The sequence below is a fragment of the Anas platyrhynchos genome, chromosome Z, assembly GCF_047663525.1.
Source record: "Anas platyrhynchos isolate ZD024472 breed Pekin duck chromosome Z, IASCAAS_PekinDuck_T2T, whole genome shotgun sequence".
Classification (NCBI taxonomy): Eukaryota; Metazoa; Chordata; class Aves; order Anseriformes; family Anatidae; genus Anas; species Anas platyrhynchos.
Genome location: NC_092621.1, coordinates 2,089,192 through 2,106,887, shown reverse-complemented (window position 1 = coordinate 2,106,887; position 17,696 = coordinate 2,089,192). Strand labels below are relative to the sequence as shown.

The 17,696-nt window shown below is 47.7% G+C and overlaps 2 long non-coding RNA genes across 3 annotated transcripts in view; one reads left to right on the top strand and one right to left on the bottom strand.

Moving 5' to 3' along the window:
* LOC101791467 (uncharacterized) overlaps positions 1–17,696 on the bottom strand; it is a 43,996-nt gene that overhangs the window by 25,137 nt on the left and 1,163 nt on the right. For both annotated transcript variants that reach the window (XR_011805963.1, XR_011805962.1), the window contains exons 2-9: positions 16,837–17,029; positions 15,608–16,213; positions 12,643–15,334; positions 12,394–12,523; positions 11,107–11,231; positions 8,316–9,480; positions 7,422–7,521; positions 4,967–5,148 (exon numbers count right to left, since the gene is read on the bottom strand). This is a non-coding gene — a long non-coding RNA (uncharacterized lncRNA). The remainder of the gene's footprint in view (positions 1–4,966; positions 5,149–7,421; positions 7,522–8,315; positions 9,481–11,106; positions 11,232–12,393; positions 12,524–12,642; positions 15,335–15,607; positions 16,214–16,836; positions 17,030–17,696) is intronic.
* On the top strand, positions 382–3,285 carry LOC119714361 (uncharacterized). The gene is made up of 2 exons (XR_005261485.2): positions 382–2,381; positions 2,495–3,285. It is a non-coding gene; the product is annotated as an uncharacterized lncRNA (long non-coding RNA).

Below are 17,696 nucleotides of genomic sequence, written 5' to 3'. Positions count from 1 at the left end.
CAAACAGCTTCTTCTCCTCTCTACATCTCCAACACCTACCTTATTTATTTTTTTTTCCTCCAAAATTAGATATTTCATCTAGAAGTAAAGGCAAAAGACCAACTTCTAAGCAATTACACGGCTTGAAGATCCTGCTTCTCCATCACCCAGCCTCCTGCTGCTCCCCTACTACTCTAACCCCATTATCCAACCCATCACAACATTGAAGGGGGACAACCTCACTCATTAACCCTCCCAGCTGATGGGTTAATTAGCATCAGGTGTGATTGCACTCTCTGTTAGCACTAAGAGCACTTGTCCTTGTGGCCAGGGCCACCACCCATGCAGGAATCAATGTGAAATTGTTGAACTTGGGTGGTGGTTTTACTACGGGGTTATCTTTACTTCCCATTTTCCACCTCGATACCTGAGCTGAAACGACAGCCGAACACATTGCGCTGAGCTTGGTGAGCCCAGTGGTGTTCCTACATCCAGAGATGTGTGATGAGCTTCACTTGTCATGTCACATCTTCAGTGGTTTTTTTATTTTTTTCAGAGTTTTTTGGTTGCTTTCGGATTTCTGAAACAAAGGAGCATTTTCCCTCCTGAGAAACTCTTCTCACTTGGAACAATTTAGTAATTAATCACAGATCTGCTCAGAAACAACCTACCAGCACTCCCCCTTGCAGGTGAGCTGCATCTTTTGGTGCTAATTCCGAAGATGTTCTCAGAGACAAAGGAAACCTGCAGACAAACTACACTAGGGAGTGGAAAGCTGCTTTACGCTGAGATAAGACACTGGATGTGGGAAGCAGCGATGATTTATGGGCTGCTGAGAATGTCCTGGTTTGTATTAGTTACGAGAGTTTCAGCAGTTGGTGATGGAGCAATTAATTGTCTGTGCGTTTCCTCCTCTGGCCAAGTTCTCGCAGGTACCCACGGCAGCTGCACCGTTGCATAAATTGGGTGATGAGGAAACGGAGCTTCTAGATGAAAGTGAAAGCTCTGACTCACCCCTTAGGGTTAATTGATAACTGAGGTAATCCACCTGGAGCCAACTGTTAGCTGGCTTCCTGGCATTATTAAGCAATTTTCACTAATAAAAAAAAAAATAAAATAGAGATATGGCCACTGAAAAATTGAAAATAGGGTAGGATGGAGTCCATCCATCTGGCCAAAGACACAACAAGACCTAAAGTCACCTTCAGCTCCATCTATACGATGTCTCGTGATGACAGCAGTCACTGAAAAGGTTCCCTCGTGTCCTACAATGTTTTCCACGACGTAACGTGGTGCGATGCTGGCTGCTTTCACAACAGAAAGTCTAAAAGGGGTTTTGATCTCCAACCTGCCTTTGAAGAGCCATCTTGGGTCTTCTTTGAAGACCCATCTTGGCAGTTCAGAACATTTCCTAATATCAAAGCATGCAAATCAGGCCACTCTTACCGTGGTTTTAGCTATAAAGACAACACAAAGAGCACAGGAATTAGGTTAAGTTACACTGCAAACAATAAACTTAAGCACATTGTTGAAACGTATCCAGTAGAGGTAGGATATGAATGATTTTCCTGGCACGTGTAAAATACCAACTTCCCAAAAATACATGGGATGAGAGTGACATCAGTGTTTCCAGTTTGGGAAATGCAGTTATGCCACAGTTGCATTTATTTTTTCCATCCTACATCTATCATCCCTTCTAATTCTCCTATCGGCAAGGTAAAGATGACACAGATGGCAATACGTACGTGCTGACCTCACTTTGAATTCATTCAAATATGACTGGTTTCCGTTCTGGAGAAGCACAGATGTTTGATCTCTTTCCTTGCACGGATTGACCAGGAAGATGATAAAGCAGAAAACCACCAAATTTTACAAGGATGTTACATTTTTGCAAGGGCAGAGCATCACTCACGCTAGACAGCAATGAACTAAAACCATCTTTGTTTCAGACTTCAAATGAAAACGTGAAGTTGAGTCAACGGCAATCCCGTGGAAACAAAATGCACCTCTCATCCCTGATCCTTTAGGTTTAGAGATATAAATCCCAGCACAGGACTGCGAGGGGTGAGCCAACACACAGCTCCGAATCCGACAGCAGACTTCCTCTGTTCTTATTTATTAAAGTCAGGTGAATCTGTCGGGATGAGCATGGCTTTTTCCGAGGTACCTTTCATACTTTCCCTTCGCTGGAAGGAGCCCAGAACCACGCAGCGCATACCAGGTCTTGCCCATTCCGAGGATATTTCGCCGTGCTGCAGAGAAACGTACTCAGGCTTCATCCTCCACTTCAAGCACGTCCAGGATCACGCTACAAAGCATGTGGTCAACTCCTTGCCCAGGCTGTATTTCCCCGCGGGACGGCTCAGGTTCATCTCTTCTCTCTCCTACTGACAAGAACGGAGGTGAGACGTCGTAGATGCAATATCACGCACATTTGGGGCACATTAGCTGGGGTCACCCAAGATGCACGGGGCAATTTGAGGTCAGTTTTCCTCTCCTGTCTGCACAAATCCAGGTTAATCCTTGGGTGGATTACGCTCCGTAACTCTAAGGACCGAATTTCAAGCCATGATGACAAGAGGTGTGTCCACACCACACAACTCTCCTCTCCCAGACTGAAAGTTTGCAATTAAATAAGGAAATAAACCAGCACAATGCGTGTTTTGAAGCTCCGTGGTTTGCTCTGTAGCTTTTCCTTGTACAGGATTTGCCTTCAGCCAGGAGGCAGAGAGGGTCACCATGTCCCAGCACTGCCTGTGACACAAAGCCCTGCCTGCCCTCCAACCCACAAAGATTTATGAGCCCTTCCTTCAATCTCACAAGCCTCAATTTCACCCCGTAACCTCTCCCGAACCCGCAGTGAGTCAGCACAACTTGTCTGCGGAGGCAAGATCGATGCACAGTTCTGGAGCAGATAAAGCCTACCCCTGGGTCAGCCAGGAGGCGTTTTGGCCATATTATTGCTGTCCCTTCTCCCATCCCATGCCCCCGGAGATGCTCCGGCTGACGTTGCCTCGCTCACCCTCCCAAGACAAGCCAAGGTCATGGCACAAATCTGCTCAGAACCAAGTTAGCTTCCAGCGTCTATACACAAATCTTGTCCCACAAGTGTTTTTGGGGCCGCCGGAGAAGTTTTCTTCCAACTGTGAGGAAAACACGAGCGCTGTCAATTGGCACGTACGAGTGAGAACGTGGCTGGCAAAACTATTTTCCCTGGGGTCTTGGCCAAACCCTTCCCACGTTGTCACGTCCCGACTCCCCAAAGTCTCCCAGAAAAGATAAATAAAAATAAAAACCTAAATTTGATGCCGTATTGTGCTTTTTTTTTCTAGGGTATGGGTCAACAGTGAGAGCGAGCCCTCCCCTGTGCCGATACAGCCACGGCCCTTGATCTGGGAAGTCAAACCGACCATCCTAAACCACTTTCTGTCTTAAAAGTTGCTCTGCAAATGCATCACGGTCCTTGTCCTGAAGCAGCACTGCCTGCAAATGGCATGGCATGAGATGCGGCTTCTTTTATCCCCAGCAGAGGAGGGCTGGGGGCTGACGCCTGAAAGGATGCTTTTCTTTGGCGACGCCAACAGTGTCCTCAGTAGATTTCTCCCCCCCACCTCCCCCTCCCACCCCAACCCACTTTCACAAAGGCAAAAAAAAAACAAAAAACACAACCATAAATGGCTCCTGTAGTGTCTGCAATGTAAAGAATTAGCTGAATGGGAAGAAATGAAGCATGGTCTTTATGTCCTAGTTACAGTCAGTGCAAACATCGCCGCTAATCCCTGTCGTTGGAGGGGACTGGGGAAGAGGCACAGATAGATCCCACTGGGAGCATTTTGTCCGTCTCAATCTGCACTCCAGATCACTTTTTTTTTTGTGTGTGTGTAATAAGATTGAGTTGTATTAAGAGGCCTGTGTAAAACGTAAAGCTGGAGGGGGTGGGGGGGAGGATATTGTGCGCGGTTTCTGCCACCAAACCTAGCACCTACAAGTCCTCATGTGCGGGGAGGTCTTAGCAACCCATTCATTTCGGGGGAGAAAAAGCAAGCTATTCATTCCCTGCAAATCCCCTTTTGCCATGGCAACCCCCCCCTCCTTTGCCACCCCCTCGCACACACCAGTTGCTCGCAGGGGCTGCTTGAAACAAGACAACAAAAAAATAAACCTTCGCCCGGCCCGCGCTGACGGGTCCTGCTTTGCATTTTCTGGACTCCAGCCCCTGCTCCAGAGTGGGACCAACCCAGTAACAGGGACAAAAGTGATGCTGTCACCTTGCCTCGTCCCCTTTTACCCCTGGTGGCATCACAGCCGTGTCCCCAAACGGGACCATCCAGGAGATGGTGTGTCCTGTCCCCCCGGTGAGGGTGGTCGTGCCACGGGGACAACATGGGGCATTTTTATTTCTATTCTTTGTGCCAAGGAGAGGGTTTGGGGGTGCCAAATCCCCTATAGCCAAGCAGGATCAGCCCTGTTTGCTGCTGGGCCTTCCACAGAAGCACACCAACAGCCTCATCCCAAGAGTTTCTGGGGGCCAGCCCAGCTCCCACCGGTCTGGGTACCTCCAGCCATCCTCAAACACAAGTCCCACATCCCACAGCTCATGGATGCAAAGAGCAATCCCAGTTGGTGTTGTTTGTGGAGCTTTTAGAGGGTTACCAACGCTGTGTTCAGGCTGCTGGGGAAGCCACAAAGGTTATGGGGGCCTTCCTAGCATGACAGCTTCAGCTCAAGGTCTTCCTTCTACCTCTCTGCCTCTCCCCTTTCCTCATATCCCACCTCTTCGGAGCCATTAGACCTGCAGGAAGGGCTGGGATAAAGGAACAAGATTCCACGTGGCCAAGGATTTTTGGGACTCATGCATTTTGATCTTGTTTAAACCACATCTTGAGTTACAATTTCAATCAGAGCAACCGAAAGAAAGAGATAAATGACCTGCCACTGTCTCACTGGAGGGCAAATTCTTCCCAGAAGGTGTGATTCCTCTTGTTACCTGAACAGAGACCGATGATCTGCTACAGGAGGCTCATTTAGCAAGAAATGAAGCAGGGAAATGCCAATCAAAACCCAGTGCCAAGACGACAAGACCTCAGCGCGTGTCTTCAATTTTGCAGCATCACCACATCCAGCACCTCTGCTTCCCACAGCTGAAAAACGCCTCGTTTCCTGGTTAACCTGAAATAACATTTGAGAACAAAGAAGGGATTCGTAGCAGAAACACAATTTCATTAAAAAGGAGAATTAAGAACTGGTTTTGATTAAGGATTAATGACTCGTTTTATTTTTCTAAATGCAGAGAGAATGCAAAACGCCAGGAAATAAAAGTAAGTCTTTGCACAAGGCATTTTTAGGTGAAATCCCAGCAATACCACAGATTTTATCCTCCACTTCATTATTGACTGAGGTAAACGAAACCCTGCCGGTGACCCAGACTTTTCCCCGCTACGTCCTGGGCATAAAACCTTTCCTCTCCCCAGGCAAACACGGCTGGCCAGTCGGTCACACCACAGCCTGTTAATGTGGGGATATTTTAAACACCCTCCAGAACCTCTGGCAAATGGCTCCGCGTGGGTTTTTCAAAGTATACAACCAATTTCCTGATTTTTAGTGGCTCTCCTCCCTCAAGAGTTTCTCGTCTCTGCAGGACACCTCGGCCTTCCCAGAAGATCCAGCACATCCCGGGGTCTGTCCCAGCTGCAGCCGAAATTAAAAAAAAAAAAAAGGAATTTGAGAGTCTTCAGAAAACAAATTGTCTGCTCCTAAAATTGCCACCCCATTCAGCTGAATGGCACTTTTGCTGGACCGTGCTCCTCTGCATTCCCAATAACGAGCTTTTGAGATGCTTGGATGTCTAGAAGTTAGTCGAGATGAAACCCACCGACAAGCCTCCCCCGAAATAAATCCTTTGGTGACAGGCTTTGGCTCCCACGACGCACCGCGATCGCGGGACTGGGGTGAGAAAAGGGGAGGAAAAGCAATCCAAAGGCCCTCTCCGCTCTCCAATTTGCACTCAGAAGGCTCTGACGTGAGTAAAGGCAGATGAAAAAGTAAGCGGCTGTGGAAGTGACAGCTCCCAGCTGTCTGGCCTGCCTCTTCCCCCCAACAGCGTCCCCGTGTACATGGCACAGACAGCCTGGCTCAGGCAGCAGCTGTTAAACCCCTGGAAATTTCACAGAGATTTGGGGGTTTCTTTCATATGGGATGAGTAAGCTGCAGCTGTTGAGCAGCTGCTCCGTGGGAGCTTAACCACCCGTGCGGCAGAGCTGAGGACGTTGGCACAAGTACCTGGGAGCAGGAGCAGCCAGGAAACCCTCTTTTAACCTGCCTGCATCTGAAGCTTGGTCCTCTGTCCACATCCAAGCTTCATTTTAGCTCAGGAACGTGCTTCTTGGAGCTTGGAAGTCCCCTGCTTTGGCTCCCAGATGAAACCCAAAGGGAGGGCGCGTTGCAGAAGTGCTCCGATGCCTTCACAGATCTGTTCCACCTCACCCTGGGAGTCCCCAGGGCATTCAGGGATGGGATATCTGGATACCTCCAAACACTTCTCACCTAACAAATCCTTAAAACCTTGAACACTGATGGCCGTTTGGTGTTTTTTAGGCTCCTCAGGGCTGAAACCAAGTCCTGGGTTCATCACAGGGGCATTCAGGGAAGACACACCAGTGCAGAAGCTTGGACCTCGTCTCTGAGGGGTGCACGACCAGGCTGCAGGGGATTATTGCTTGGACATTCAGACTTGATATCCACTGAAATTCTCCTTTTCTGGAGAGATTCAGCTGCTGACAACAAGCACAAGCCATGGGCAGCTGTGTTACTGTTCAACGTTACCTTCAACGGTGTTACCAACAGCGTAGGGCTGCACAGGAGCTTCAAGGGCCCCATTTGCTCCTTTAAGCCTCATTTAAAGCAAATTGGCTTTAGAACCTGGACCAATGCTGCCTTCTGACTTCAAAAGCTGTGCTGAAACAAAAGCTTGTATTGTTAACACAAAGGGCCACAGCCCGTGCCCAAACAAACAGACTCGCATGTCCCTCAACAAAAGCGGAATTGTTGCCGGTGCTGCAGTGTTTGTTGGGACTTGCAGCTCCCAAAGTCCCCGTGGTGCTGTTCCCATCAGCTGGCCTGCTCCTGCCCACCGGGGTTTGATGCTTCCTACCCGCTCTCTGTGCCTTCCTCCAGTGCAAGAAGATGCTCAGGTGAGGCTGTCCGAGGGTCCAATGATACAGTCAACACACAAAGTATGACCATTGATTTATAATGTTGGCTTCTTGACCAAAAGCTGTCAATTTGCCACCATTTCCAGTGGAAAAAGCTTTGGCATAATCATAACGTTCCCTTAATTTTACTACAGCCCCCATGTCCACTCCAGACAGGCAAAGAAAAGCCAGCAGAACATCAGCAAAATGTTCTTCCTGAGAAGAACAAATCAAATAATGTCTGCGCCTTACCCTTCTTACAGACAGCTCCAGTTCGTCTCATCCAGTGATCCCATAAGCCGCAGGAAAGACCTCGTCATCCCACTGGTCTCAGAGAGGAACTGTGGAAAAGCTGGAGACAAAATCAGATTGCTCATCGCTTCCACATGGCTTCTGCTGGATCAGGTGTTGCGTAGAAACTACATCTATTTATCGCATTGGTATTTATTAAAGAAATACTGATGACAAATGCTCCTGATCAGTTCCAGGGCTATAATTAGGCTCCCTGATAAGGCAGACAAATTTGTGTGGAAAAAAAAAAATAAGCCCTGCAGAATACTATTCTACATCCACTCTGTTGTGGAGCATGTTTTTGCCACAGACACTCACGTTGCAAATCCTTTCCTAACTTCGTTGCCTGGAGTTAATTAAAAGCGAAGCTCAGGCTGCGCGTTTGGAGCAGTCACATACCCGACAATGGCTTCATTGAGGATGGATATTAAAAATAAATACAACACTTGCTCCGGTTTAAGTCGTTAGCAGCCTCCGCCAAAAGATATAACACTGTCAACACCAAACTCCTGAGGCAGAAAATATTCTGCTGGCAGCACAGCCCCGGAGAGAGCACCCAGGTGGCTGCAGGAGCCTCACACACACGTTTCGGGGTGGTGGAGCAGAAAAGTGTTGGAAGATAAGCAGTGTCAGCGTTGTTGCCTGGACTATTTTAATTTGGGAGCAGGGAGGACCTCAGGTCTACCCAACCTTGAATTTCCCAGGGCTTTTGTATTTGTGTTGCAGCAGGAGTTTGGCTAATCCTGTTGAGGAGCAGCGTTTCCAGAGGCTGGCATGTTCTCCACCTCCCCACCCCCAGTAAAAATTAGAAAAAAAAAGACAAAAACTCTAACAGCACGACCAAAACCTCCTCACCTTCCTCTACAGAAATCCCCCAGGTGCTACGATGTGAGGGAATGGACCTGTAAGCATCAGGGTGGGCGAAAAGGGCAAACATTTCCAACCGCAGAGCATTTCCTTCGTGCAGCATCACCTCTCCTTTCCTTTTAAAGAAAAGCTTTCATGCCTGTGGAATCTGAAGAATTTTGCAATCAGCTCCGATAATTTTCGTGAGGCGAGAAATATCGCGGTGCTAATTGCCCTTTTTGATCAGCGATCCCGAAATATGCCTACGCGAGGCCGCCGATAAAATCTGCGGGTAATATTAGCATTGGCAGGGCAGCAGCTAGCAGAGAGGGCAGGGCGATGGCAGGGGATGACGGGGATACCTCGGCCAGCCAAAAGTATTCAGATGAATCCCAGTTTCACCGAGCTGCGTGGAAAACTGCAGTTAGGGTTGGTGTCTAAGAGCGAAGTGCCTTTTGGCAAAGCACTCGATTACTCGCACGGGAGAAGAGTCATGGGAGATGATAGATTTGCATTTTTGGATGTCTTCGGCTCCAGACGGTGCCTACCTCAATGGCAAATTACAAAAAAAATAGCCAAATAGAACAGACTGTGAATAATGGGGGGAAAAAAAGAGGAACTGGATAACTTTTCCTTGGTTGGAGAGGCCTTTGGCAGAGTGAACCAGGTTTCAGAGGGGAGCACCACTTGGTAAGGACTCTCTGAGGCATGGCCTGTTCTTTTTCAGAGAAAAAAACCTCAAAGAATCCCATCGAGCTCTTCCTGCTGTGCTAGCCAGCCCTGATCCTACTCAGGGGACAGCTTTGTCCCTCTCCAGTTGTGTCGGGTTATTTGTCATCGCTGCAGAGGGGAGTTCTCAGAAATCACCCGGTGCTTTAATCCCCCTGCAGTGTCTCTCCGAGTTTATTCCTCCTCTTTCTGAGAGCTGGGCAAGTGTGAGAACAGCCTGTGGCCTGGGCATGCCAATGAAGCCCTTGGGGGAACAGAAAAGCCTCCGAGCAAAGCACTTAGCCCACAATATCCGTAGAAAGGCACTTAGCTGGAACTCCGCGGGGCTCGGGTCGGTCAGAAGGGAGTCTCCGTGCCAAGGATGCCCACGGGGTTTGTAGGGGATGCAGCACATCGGGGCAGCAGGTCCCAGCACAAATCCATCTCTCCATAAGGACAACACATTCTAAAAAAAAAAAAGAAAAAGAAAAGCAGCTGTTTACAAAATCAAATCCATTCTGGTGAGAGGCTCAGCTCCCAGCTTTGAGAAAAACACGCGGCTGTGTCCCTACAGCATCACTGCCACGATGTCCGTGTCGGAGCAGGATGCTCCGTGCTGGAGGGCTCAGCAGTAAATCCTTTCAGAAATTCAGGACGTGATTCCCTGTACGTGCAACACGACGTTTTCTACCCTGGTATTGACAAACTGAGCAAAGGGAAGGGCAACGACACCTTAATTTAGAGTTTTTTTCCTCCGTTCTTACAGCTCGTTTCCTTAGCAGCCTGTGTTGTAGGGTTTCCCTTCCACCCCAACAGCTCCTGGTAGACACCTTGCCATAACTTTATGCTTATGAAATTCTTCCAACCTCTGCAGCTCGGCTCTCCTTCGAACAAAGCATTCTCTGTGGAGCTCTGAATAGAAAACATCAGCCCATGGTGATAGGGCTCCATTTAGCGCCCAGCCCTAGCCATGGGATAAAAGTGCTTTTCAACGTGTACTTGGGAAAGAAAAAAAAAAATGGCTTTTAATGCTCACACAGTACTCCTTTTAAAATGCTAACACCACTTAAAGCCATTGATAAGAAGAAGTTGGGCTAATCTTAGCGAGAGGTTCCCATGACCTTTCCGTGCGCGCAACGCTGCAACTCTTCGTAAAATTATCTTTGCAGGGAAAACAATGTAAAATTTACCAAAAGGACTCAGAGCAGACAAACGACTGCTTGTTAGGGACCCGAAGCATACGAGGAGATGTTGGTATGAACCTGGTGCTGAGGCTAGCACAATCCGGAGTGATTAATAACGAAGAAAAGCAAGTCAAAGGCATCAGCAGGGATTTCATGCACCTGGGGAACTCCCTGCCCTGTGATATCTTCTGCAAGTGAAGCAGCAGGGGTAGAGACGGTGATTCTCTTCACTTTCTTAGCAAGAACAACAACAAAAAACTCATATAAAGGTTTTAAACCTCTTTTTTTAGGATGCAAACCTGTGAAAGTTTGCAAAAATGAGTGAATTAGATGCTGTGAAGTGAATCCTTAAGCAAACTCACATAAACCAGCAGCAGCATGGTCTGAAGGAAGGCTGAATCAGAGCAAAGACAAAGGGAGATTTCTCCTTCCCTGTGTCTCTGTGTACAGTAAGCTGTGCTTGCCAAGAAGCTGCTCAGCACCTCTGCCAAACAAAGCTTTTCGCCTGCATGTCACAGCCGGCCAGGCAGACTGAAATCCCGAGGAACTACGACAGCTGGATTAAAAGAGGGATCCTGGCCGAGCAAACGGCTCCAAACGGTGCAGGATGGTAAGAGAAAAACTTGGAGGGCCTGGGAGATCATCCTGAGGTGGAAAACGAAATTCAAACAGGTCTCGTGGCGCAGGAAGAAGCACGCTTTTGAAACGTGTCGTCTCGTGCCACTCTTTGGGGGGAGTAACGCTCAAAACCAGCTAGCTGGAAAAGCTGGGAAAGTCATCGGTTTTCTAGTGCACAGCTTCAGAGCCAGACCTTTTCCACGCATAAACGATAGGAGAAGCCCTTCAGCCTTTTTACGGCGTGGAAAAAAAAAAATAAAAATAAATAACTCAAACTCCCGAGGCCGCACCTTTGGCTGCCATTGCAGGATGGTGCTCGGCCACGTGCTCGGAGCAGCCTGGCTCTGCCGTTGCCCCTGGCCATTGCTCCACATGGGCCAGCGCGTGTCCTGATGTGATCTCTCTCCAGTTTTCCCTATTAAAAACAACAAAAAAACAGAACAGATTCGTTACAGAGGGGTTTTAGCACAGAGGTTCCCCCCGGCACAAGTATGGGGTTAGCACTGGTACCCTTTGGCAGCCTAAGCCTAACTTCCTTAGGATATATTTAAACACTTCTTAAACTAAAACTTATTTACTCTTACGCTAATGTGTGTGCAAACACATGCAAAAAAAAAAAAAATAGATTCCTTCATTTTCATCAAGCCTTGGAGATGACAGTAATTTTCTATAGGCTGTCTTTTTAAGATTTGTTGTTTTTTTTTTTCATGTGGCCATTACGAGACAGAACCTGCAGTTTTGACTCAAGTAAAACTCTTTTTCTGCTGTCAGTGAGCAGTTTTTTCCCAGTAAAAGCCATCATTATTTTTTACTAGTAACAGCTGTTGTCCTGGACTCAGCTCGGCAGCACCCGCTTTCCTCATCACATGTGCCTGGTACAAGCTTCACGTCTGGAAACCAGGCAGAGCACAGACCTTTGGGTTTCTTCTTTTAATCAGGTGCAGCTTGAGGCATCCCCAGCCTTCAGCGATGAGCAGGGCACGAGTCTGGCCCCCTGCTTTTGGTAATCCCTCGGTGATTTTTGGCATCACAGCATCAGGATGAAGACAGCTCGCCGTGCTCATCGATGGAGAGGAAGATCAGACCCCAAACCATGGCCTGGGTGCCTTGAGCACTTAAACATCAATCCTCCTGTGCCCCCACCCTTGGCAGTGGGATTTGGGTTCCTAAATACCTTGGTAGTTCCAGGAGACTCAGAAAAAAAAGTGATTTTGTGCTGCCCTTCAGTGTGTGGAGGAGATTTGCAACGCCAGACACTTCAGCTTCCTACAATCAGCCTCAAGGCTTCTTTGTCTCACACGACTTATTCGTAATTACTCAAGCTGCTAATTTTACTCTCATGGAAATGGCGCTGGGATGCAAAGCATGAAGGCAGCCATGCAGATAGGGGATAATGGATGGCAGGAGGAAAGAATGAAGCTTGCAGGGCGCAAGGATGGTGCTGGGTGCTGAGCAGCTTCTAGCAACCAGCAAAGCTTTGGGGAAGTCCCTAGAAATTCAGGTGGAAGGGTGAAACCCACATAACCAGCACTTGGTTTCCACCTTAATCCTCATTAATAAAAGGAGTTTACACTCACGGTGCATCCCTCAGCTCTCTGGCTGGCCACACCATCTATTTTGCATGCCATAAAGATGTCAGGAGAGGACAAGACCGGATTTCCACAGAAAGCTGATGCTGTCGCTTGCCTTGCATCACGTGGAGAAGTGCTGAAAAGCAAAATGCAGCCTTTTTTTTAAAAAAAAAGAAACAGCTATCAGAAGCTCAATGAATTCAAGAAGTTAATAGACTTCAGCACTAATTTGCCCGACAGTAAACCTTCACTTACGAACCACAGATGTGGGCTGAGGTTTTCACATGGCTCTTAATCTTTAATGTTATGCATCTGAACCCTACGGCCAGCATTTTCAACCTTTATTGTTTCCTGGGCCTCTGAATTTTTTCCATGGAGGGTTTGCCCACGTGTGCAGGAACGTTGGTGGCTCGTTGACTTTCCCTGGCTTCTTTGCATGGGGCCCCAGCAAGGTACCCGTGGACTTCTGCAGCCCCACAGACCAAAGACCGGGTTTTGCTCTGGATTTCTTCTTACAGAAGAGAAAAAACAAAGATTTGGGATCTGTCTTAGTTAATGGATATGGGAGAAGAAGATGTTGACCTCTAAGAGTTAAAGAGAGAAATTCCAGCTGCTTCTATCCAGAAGAAAGAGCAGCAAGTGTGCTGAGCCAGCTAAGGACGATCTCTGTAATTACAGATAATCTTAAGAAGTCATTTTCTGGTTTTATCTTCCTTTATCTTTGTTCCTTTGCTCCAAATCTATGTTTTCAGTACTCTTTCATCTTCCCGTCTCGTCTAGCGGTACGGCTGGGGGAGCACAAGCCGAGACACAACAAGGTGTTCTCCTCCCCGGCTGTGGAGACCCTTCAGACAGGGATACAGGGACACGGCGACCCAGCTCTGGCACCCCAAATTGCTGCTCCAGCGGGCAGGGAGGTTTTCTTTGGGTCAGACACAGCTTGGCCACGAGCTGGCAATGGTCCTACCTAGGAGATGCAGGAGAAGCATCTCCTTTGACCAAAATCTTAAGAAAGGTCTGATCTACAGAGCAGAGATGGATGAGAGAGGGTAGATGGGGTGTGCATGAAGCCACAGTCTCTAAAAAATGTGCAGTGACCACCTGAAATATCAACTCACCCACACCTTGATGTTCTCCTTGGCCTCAGTACCTCACTGAAGCTCTTGGGGCAAGGGATATCCTAAGTCAAATAAAAGCCTGTGTGGCGTGACACCAGCGGATGCCGTTCAGAACATTCAGAACTGTTTTAATGCTAATTTGGTTTCAGTTTTCCCACCGCCTTGTCTCAGTTTTAGCCATCCTTATCTCTCTATATAGCCATATAAGTTCTTTCAGCTCTGCCAAGCCACAACGGGCAACTTTCCGTATGAGTTCCTAATTTATCATACGGTCAAAAACAGTCACATTTTGAGTCTTCAAACACAATTTTGTGAGTCAGCATGCTCTCAGGCAGGAGCTCGGTGTGTCTATCTGATCACAATTTTCACCAGTCCCTACGATGCGTTGGGTTGCAGCTACACGAACTGGTGCCTTGTAAGAGAACAGAATTATTTCTCAAGTCTCGACCAGGTAAATAGTGTAAATAGTGCTTTTAACATGTCCAATATATTTTGGAAGTAGAATTATAGCCAAGTAATAAACTGAGGCACTTCCAAAGCCAGTCAAATGTACTGAAAACCAAAACACTTCCATACCTGCTCGACAAAGAAGGCACAAAATTACTAACTGCTCTGCATGGGGCTGCGGTTTTCCCCTCCTGGGAGGACATTAGCACACGCTCTCAGTTCCACATGGAAACCACATGCACTTGTTACAGTTGTACGCACTGAAAATCATCAGCACCGTATTAGCCTTGCACAAAGCTGGAAACGTGCCCGGAGCAACTCCACGATCCTTCAGCAGGCATCAGAGAGACGAAAAGACTTCTCTGTTCCCATCGTACGTCTTCTTTGTATCTGTAAAACTAAAAGCAAAGCCAAGTGGTGGAATTCTGCTTACCTAAGCCTTGTACATCTGGAGCAAACTTACCTTTTTTGAGTAAAATCTTAATAGCTGAGCTTCTGTGATCGAGCCACAGTGATTTTAACCAATTTTCTGTGCTGGGAAGAAAAGGGAAGTGATTAATTTCTGGTTAATTTAGTAAGAGAATAAATTATTTTAATCAGTGCTAAGGGTGACAGTGAATTCCAACGCTCCTATAGGAGAGAGGTGAGGAGGGACAGCTTCAGGTGACACCTTCACTTCTGGAAATGTCCACGTCCAAGCAAATGGTTGACATCCACGCCTAAGCCATGGCTGGAAAATTGGCACCACCGAGTACTGAGCTCGAGAGGCCAAGGGAGAGCCTCTCCCACAGCTGTATTTGGGGCCGCTGATATAAAACACGGTTGCATAAGTTGTGACAGCTGCCAGAGAAACAACATCAGGCTGATAGCAAGTGTCATGAGGAAGTAGAGACCTCGTGGCACATCCAAACCCTGCGGCTTCCTAGGCTAGCTAATCTCGTGTCCAAATCCACACAGCATTTCTGAGCACAAAAGCTCTTGCTGTCCAGTATTACAATCTGGCCTTGCTCCCTTTTGGACCCTGTCCTAGTCTGGAAACCCTCCTGGTCCCTGGTGTAGTCTGTGTCCATAACCTAACCTCACAAGAAACCCCAAGCACTTGAAGCAAGCTGAACAAATATTTGAACGAGGCGGCAACGGGGTGTCTGCAGAGCTGCCTTCTGACCTGCTTGTGCTTTCCCAGCTCTCCAGGCATCTTGTTTTGAAGAGGCTTCTGCTTCCAGAGCCCAGAAGGATTTCTGAAAAATCCCCTTTAGGACTGAAGCCTCAGAAGCCCCTGAACTCTTGTGCAATGGGCTACTGACCGAGTTCAGGACCTCTAGGCACCGCTGCAACAGATTATTTTCTTTCCGACTGCCTTTCTACTTCCATCGTATTTTTGTCTAGAAAAAAATACAGAGAAAAAAATATCAGAGAAAAACAGAAGGAACTACCAGGAAACAAATTTTGCATTTTCTCTCTCGGACTCCTCAGTTCAAAGGCTGCTTTCCTAGGAAATAATTGCTCAGCCCCCAAAAAACAGCATCGACAGCGCTTCTTTTTCTAGGGAATTGTTTTCACCTCAGTGCTGATGCCTACAAAAATGAGAAGCTAACAGCACCAAGGAACGGGTCTGTTTCTATAAAGCATTAAAAAAAAGATTTTGAATATTTTACCAGGGTTTTCTTTGAGCAGCAGCAGCAAACGAAATTCCCCAGCTAACATTTCAAGGAAACGAGAAGTGCCTCAGCCCGTGATGAAAACGTCTTCTGTCAGTGCCGAGCGAGCGTGCACATATCCGCTGAGTTCACTCTGCAGAAATCCCCCTCTAAAGTGGTCCGAAGCTTTCTCAGAAGACGGATCCCTGAGAATTTCTCTGAAGCGAGAAATCTCTCGGTGCCAGAAGTGTAAATTTGATGAAAAAAAAAGAGCTTTCCAGTATTTAGAGAAAGTTTTCTCAATGAGGTTTTCTTTTAAACGCTTACAGAGGGTTCCCCCTTCCCCAACCTCTCTGAAGGGATCCCACAGATCCTTCCCAGCAGGATGGGATGCTCAAAGGGCCAGTCCTTTCCCCCAGCACTCACCTTACACAAAAAAAAAAATGTGTAAAAAAAATGTGAAAACTCAAAATTTGGATGAATTTTGGCCAGAAGGAATTATTTGTCTACAAACTGTAGGATGAGCCTTCCATCAGTGACCTTACAGGTGGCACGCCTGGTGGTTATTACAGCCAGGGCTTCTTCCCACTCACCCCACAAGGGAAAACTCCAAGGATTTACCACCTAAAATGAAGCACATGAGGGTGATAAATAATAGGATGGGGGTAACAAGCAGGAGATGAGCTCGATTTGCTAGCTGAACGGCGTCCAGATATGTGCTCCCAGCTACCCCACTCATCCAGGGAATCTGCTGCTCCCATTTCAGCTCTCCTCAGCACCTTTCACAGCACTCCAAGCAAAGGTGCAGGAGCAGAGCCCTCAGAAAACATTGCTACCTGCTCTCTTTTTGAGGCACATCTCAAAAAAAAAAAAGTATTTTCTAGTCTATCTCCTTTTCATAAAGAAGCCCTGAAAGCCCAGCCTATATGGCTGAGACCAGCTGCACTTTGCTCCTTCACAAGAAGCTGAAGGGATGAGAACAGCCTCACCAACACACAGATTTCATGGGAAATGACTTATTTCACGGGAAATGACTTAATTCAGTGCTGGTAAAGCTCTGGGTAACACTCAGCCTGGCACAGCAGCAGCAAGCAGGTGGATGGGGTCCTTCAGGCCCTGAGGAACAGCAAGATTTTTTTTTCCTCTCCTCAAGCCTCATTCCACAAATTCCGGCGAGTGATTTGCTTGCAGAAATATTCAGCTCAGTCCGGGACTGCCCTTCCTGAAGCCGGTGCAGGACTATTTACCTGGGCAGAGCTGAGAAATCCCTTTTCGTGCTCTTCTGGGGGAGGAGGCAAGCTGAAAGCTATTTTGACTCTTTGCAGAGCCCGGGAGGAGGCTGAGAAGGTGAAGACAGCTTTGCTCACACTCCTGTGGTGTTCCCCTGTACTTCTGCGGTGAGGTGGGTGGTCAAATCGTGCAGGATTAGGGTGAAAACACCTGTATTAGGCAAAGACAAGGGATGTTAGAGGGTCAAAGGCCACGGGAGGAGGAAAAACCACAGTCCTACTCACAGGAGGAGTAGCAGGAGCATATTAGGACCGCAGGCATCTCCTGTCTGAACCTTGCTCATGGTACCATGAGGCATTTTTTGGGGGGTACCATGTAGGGGGCTTCCAGCCACCCACCTACCCTGTAACATCTTTTTCCTAGGGCTCTCCTCATCTCCGGTTCTGGGACAAATCCCGCACAGCAGGAGGGACAAGGAGAGCAATAGGAAACAAACACCTCCCAGGTCTGGCAGCCCCCCAGCTGATAATGAGAAACATTTTCTCTAACAAGGCTTTCAGAGACAGAAAGATTAAAAAAAATATATTAAAAATCATGACAAACGGTGCCAACAAAAGGATTGTGGAAATCTGATTTTTTTTCAGTGAGTTGATCCCTCCGGGGAGGGCAGGGGCGTGCTTCCAAAGGCAGAGAGCAAACATTTTTGCCAGGAGGATGCACAGAGGTGGGTGATGCTCCAGGGAAGCCCAGGCTAAGCTGTCAGGGGCTATTCACAGCCCGCAGAGCATTCCCAGCCTTGGATTTCACCCAGGAAAGCAGCACCTCGTGTTTCCAGCACGGTTAAGTAATTTTTTTCCTTCTTATTTCCTCCCCCACA